Here is a 6,203-nt window from a genome sequence, read left to right on the forward strand (position 1 = left end):
ACAAACCTCCTCTTCTACATCTACAAGCGCCTCTTGACTCCCTCCATGATCTTCCTCCATACCATCCCCACACTTTCAAGCCATGATATCCCTAAAAGAGATACCAATCCCACTCCTATTGCCCACACCTTCCTTCACTTTTTTAGTACTTCTCTCCTGCAAGTCTAATTCCTCCGTACTTTTTTTCGAGGTAGCATGAGGGATACTACCGGTCACCATTTCAGTGTTGGTCACAAACCCTAGCATAGGGTTTGAGAGAGACATTTTTTCAATGGCCAAACCTTTAATTTTACAAGTTATTAGAATGTAATAATTTAACTAACATAAATAAAATTAAAAGTTGACCGTTAAAGAACCGACAAATTAGTTAAACCTACAATATTTTATTCAAACTAGTAGTGGAGAAGAAGTCAAAAAAGCCCTCTTTTCCATGGAGCCTTGGAATGCCCCATGCCCTGATGGCTTTCCCCCAGGATTTTATCAAAAATCTTGGCATATTGTGGGGGCTGGTTTGATTCAGTTTGTCCATGAGGTGTGGAAGAACCCTAGTATGATGATAGATACCAATAAGACAAATATATGTCTTATTCCAAAAGTGGATCATCCTACCAGTGTGGTGCAATTTCGCCCCATTTCTCTATGCAACACCGTACACAAAGTCATCAACAAAGTGGTTGTGGGAAGGTTAAAGCCTTTCATGCCACTTCTTGTGCCTCCTCTTCAAACAGGTTTTATTCCGGGAGATCAATTCATGAAAATATTATCATTGCTAAGGAAATAATGCATTCTATGCAGATGAAAAAAGGCAAAAAAATGATTTTTTGCCATTAAGATAGACCTTACGAAAGCATATGACAAGCTGAATTGGGAATTCATTTGGCGTATTCTGGAGGAGATTGAGATGCCCAAGGATATGGTTAATGTCATTATGCATGGTATCACTAGTGTGGAGACGAATATCAATTGGAATGGGAGTATGAATGAATTCTTTACACCTCAAAGAGGAATTAGACAGGGTGATCCTATGTCTCCGTATATCTTTGTCCTATGTATGGATAAATTGACTCATTTAATCGAGCAGGCTACTAACAGGAAGAAATGGAAACTGTTAAAGGTTCTTCAGAACTTCTATAGGATGTCTGGCCAGGAGATAATTAATGACAAGTCCAACATTTTGTTCTCTGATAATGTTTCTAGGAATGATCGGAACTAGTTGGTGCATATTTTTGGTTTTCAAGAGAGCAATGTTTTGGCAAGTATTTGGGCATTCCTCTTAAAGGCAAAGCTATGAGGAAACATGATTTCCAATATGTTATTGACCAAGTTGCGAACAAGATGTCTAGTTGGAAAGATAGACATTTATCCTTTGCGGGAAGGATCACTTTAGCCAAAAGTGTCATTGAAGCCATTCCAGTTTACCCTATGATGACAAATCCTCTTCCAAAGAGTGTGATCCATGATATTCACAAGCTGCAGAGAGACTTCATTTGGGGTGACACGAATTTGAAAATGAATTATCATGCTGTAGGATGGAATATGATTACTAGAGCTAAGTGTGACGGGGGACTTGGCTTAAGAGACCTTAATATTATGAATCAGGCCTGTATAATGAAGCTTGGCTACAAGATCCTTAATAATGAGGAGGACATGTGGTGCAACATTATGAGAAGTAAGTATATAGTGGATAGAAATAATGAGGTTTTGCATGCTAAGAACACAGACTCCTCTCTATGGAAGTATATTGTTAAGAACTCGACTAAACTGCTGGAATATGGTCTTTGGAAAATTGGTGATGGGAATTCCATTAAGCCTTTGATTCATAGTTGGATAGAAAGAGGACTGATTTTGGAAGATTTAGATGTTACAATTCCTGTTTATAAGATTGATTGTCTTGTTAGCAAGTTGGTTGATGCAAATGGTGAGTGGGACTGGACTTTGTTGCATTGGCTGCCAGATAATGTGAAGATGAAGATTGCAGCTATTCTTCCTCCTCTCTATTAGTAAAATGTACAATGATCTTCATAGGGTCGGTGTTACTGGTACTGATGATAATTTGAATAAAATCGGGAATTTGAAGGTTCCAGAGCATGTCAGGTGCTTCGTTTGGCTTTTTAACCATGATCGGTTGCTTACACAACATCGGGTTAGTTTATCTGGCTTTGGTGGAGATGGTTGCTCTTTAATTGGTGTTGTTAGTGAGACTTCCATGCATGCCCTTAGATATTTTAGAGTTGTCAAAAGCTTGTGGGAGAGTATTGTGCCGCACGAGGTTACGTATGCTTTCTTTCATACACGTTGGCAAGATTGGCTAGATTTAAACATTCAGAACAAGCTATTTGCTGACACGGAATGGTGTACTGTTTGGGCCATCAGTTGCCATACTTTATGGATGTGGAGAAACAAAGAGGTTCATGATAGTAACTATGCGAGGGCCATCAATGCAAAGGAGATTATTGAGGACATGTGATGAAAATGAATGGAACTTAGACTAGTGATAAAAACTTGTTACCTTCACTCATGTTGATTTGACTTACATGTTGTGATTGCTTGTTCCTATTTGTGATTCCTATTCACATTGTGATTCCTGTTCACCCACTCCACACATGTCGATTTGATTTACATGTTGTTGTGTTTTCATTTCCGGTTCGCTTGCTTCTATTTTTGATGCCAGTTTATATGTCATGTCTGATGTTTGTTAGGATCTTTGTGATGCTCCTTGTTCGTTTGCATGTTCCCTTAGGGTGCTCGGTTTCGTTTCTCTAGGAGACGCGAATCGAGATAGAAACAAAAAATTTTAAGCCGAATTATGGTGCTCTGATTTCTCCATTGCTTGAAACATCATTCATTTCTTGTTTGTGAAGAAGACAAAAAAGATATGAAGAAAATTCCTTATGCATCCATAATTGGTAGTTTGTTGTATGTTATGGTATAAACAAGACTGAATATTGCTTGTTAGTGTTGTTAGTCAATTTCTCTCTAATCTTGGTAAATATCATTGGCAAATAATGAAGTGAATTCTCATATATCTTAGAATTACTTCCAAAGTGTGCTTATACTTTGGGAGAGGTTATTTTGTGTTAGATGACTACACATATGCACATATGGTAAGGGATATTGATTTTAGAAAATTAACTTTTGGATATGTAACACCTGTAATTTAATTAACTATTTAATTAAATTATTTCAGAAATAATTGTTGAAATTGTTGAAGTTGTGAATTATTGATATAGTTGCTAAGTCGATTATTATTTAATTAATGGGTTGATTAAGTTGTGGAAATATTATACTATTATTTAGTATAGTTAATATTAGAAATAATATTAATATTAGTAATATACGAGATTATTTGTGTTGGGCTTATTTTATGGTTGTGAGTAGCAAAGTGGGAGTATAAATGTGAGGCCCAATAAGAATAATATAGTGCAAGTAATATTATATTGGTTAATTAGAATAAAAAGAAAATAGAAGTTGCAGTAAGAGAAAAGTAGATTTTATAAAAGAGGAATAAGGGTTTGAAGAGGGTTACATAGAAGTTGCAGAAAGAGGCAAAACTATGAAATTCGATCGGAGAAAATTATAGAGCAACCTCTAATGCAAGGTAAGGGTGGGGTTCTGACTCTATAATAGGGTATATGATGAATAGAATGTGGGGATTAATTGTCTGAAAATTTGCTACTGTGTGTAATTTTGTTGAATCTTTGTTTGTTGTCATGTGTTACCATATTGTGAATTTGTGGTCCCTCTAAAAATTGTTGTTTCTGTGAAAACAGTTGTTGCATTAATTTATATGTTGTTCTGGTATGAGACTAAGATCGGAAGAAATTTTGGTTCTAGTGTGTAAAAATATACTGTGCCGAGGAGCACATGAAATGTGCCGAGTGGCACAAGAATAATAGGTGTGCCGAAGGGCACACAAGGGCTACCGAGCGGCACCCATGGTAAAATGGAGTGTGCCGAGTGGCACACATGATTGGTGAGGCATATGTGCCTAGCATGCACTAGAAATTGGTATAACAAATTGTTAGTTATAAAGAGATTATAAATACTGGAACGACACTTACTGGAACGACACTTACTAGAAATAATTAGCCCTTGCTGGTATATAGAAATACAATAATAATTGTTGGCATTACTGTAGGAACACGTTTCAGTTTATTAACACATATATATTCCATTAGTATAATAATAATAATTAAAAAATTATTAATATAATTTTTAGGAGTTTTGAGTTAGAGATGAATATTTGCATTATTTGCCTAACTTAATTTAATTTCAGTCTTGTTAGAGTTGTCAATAATATTGTCGGAGTTGCTTTCAGATTGTTTAGAGTAAAATTTGATAAACCATAAAATTAAAATTGAAGGTATTTGACTCTTTAGAGTTGTTTTATTATTACTCGAGTCAGACCATTAGCCAATTAGGTTCGTAAGAGTTACTCTTATATGTAAGAGTTGTCAGTAGAGATAATTGAGTAGCAGAAGGTAAATAGACTTAATTGATTTGCAGTGTCAGTATACTTTAGCAGAGTCAGTTAATTAGTTTTAAAGTTAATAGTAATTAACAGGAACTTTAGTAAGTGATATATTAGCAGCAGGGACTAGTTTAATAGCAGAAGAAAATTAGTACTTTGATTAATTAGCAGAACACTATTAATAAGGACTATTAGTGGAATAATTTAGTATAAATAACTTAGTAAGATTTGGTGAATAATCGTATTGGTGTATATAAGTTGTTGCGATGTTGTTTTGATTATTGAGATGCAATTATATTATTGTGCTGTTGTTGTAATGATGCTTTGACGAAAATGAAACAGTTTATAATAACAAACCTGAGACGATGTGATGATGATGATGATGATGATTTTTCCTCTATTTATTGACATAATATAAGTTGGAGGTTTTGCCTCGTCGTTGTTAAGTTGTTGTTAAATTTGCATTTTGTGATGTCGCATTTCATCGAGTCACATTGGCAACATTGGTAAATTTTAAGTTGAAGGCTTATGCCTTGTTGATGCCTCTATTAATTGGAAGATTATTAAGTTTGGAGTTTTGCTCCATTGATACCACATGCATGTGAATTGTATGAGTCGTATTCCATGTTGCATTATTTGAGTTGTTGTGTTGATAAATTAATTGTTATATTTTGTTGATGATTATATTGTGGCTGATGTTGCTTGTCAAGTTGTGAAGCGATGATTTTTATATGAACCGATTCTAATATATTATTTATCATACACTCTTTTATATGGTTTGATATCTCACCCATTCTGTTTGAATGTTACCCCTATGTGGTAACGTGCATGTAAACCAGAGTGAAGGCAGTTTACCTTCATTAGTTCGAGTTGGTGTCGTTGCTCCGATACGTAACACTCGGGGGGATGAACGCATGTTGTTGTATTGTTGAAATTACTTCAGTTTTTGAATTTTAAGTTAATTACATAAAATACTTGTTGTTATGAAGTTGTTTTTAGTTGAATAAAAGATGTTATGTAATTAAGTTGAAGTTTGTGAATCTGCTGCGTAATATTTAATAAAAGTTGGTTATAAACTCATTCGAGTTTTAATATGTTATGTATCTGTATTATATGCGATTATTTTATGTTGTTGTTTTAAAAGTTGAAAAATGTGGCATCCCATTTGTATGACGTACTCTGATTTTAATATTATCCGCCGGGTAGAAATGAGGTATTACATTAGTGGTATCAGAGCAGGTTGTTTGAACATAGTCTGGTTCTAATCATATCTTAGAGTTTTGATGATAACAATTAAATAAATTTTGTATAAGTAAATGTGGTACTCTAATTATATGTTTCCTATTTTAGAAGAAGTTCTGACTCAAGTACCAGCAGAACATGAACTTTAGGTAAATCTGAACAAACGAAGAAAGAAAAGTTACGCTGAAGTTCAAGAAGTTCTTATGCATGAAGACTTCTGAATGCACCAACCGTTGTAGACAAATTCTGATAGAAGTTATATTCACAAAGTCAAGGCAGAAGTTGTGAAGAAAAAGGAAAAATAATGTGCAAAGTTCTAATACAAGATAAAATACCGTTAGAGACATAATGATTAAAAGACGACTGAAGCAGTTTTAAGGAACAAATTTCAAAAAGCGTGGAAAGCTTAATTAACCAACACGACACACAACATTTATTGCAAAGTAGCTTATGTGGAAGCAACATACAAATTTCCTAAGGCTATAAATAG

Source organism: Vicia villosa, linkage group LG5 (genome assembly GCF_029867415.1).
Source record: "Vicia villosa cultivar HV-30 ecotype Madison, WI linkage group LG5, Vvil1.0, whole genome shotgun sequence".
Lineage (NCBI taxonomy): Eukaryota > Viridiplantae > Streptophyta > Magnoliopsida > Fabales > Fabaceae > Vicia > Vicia villosa.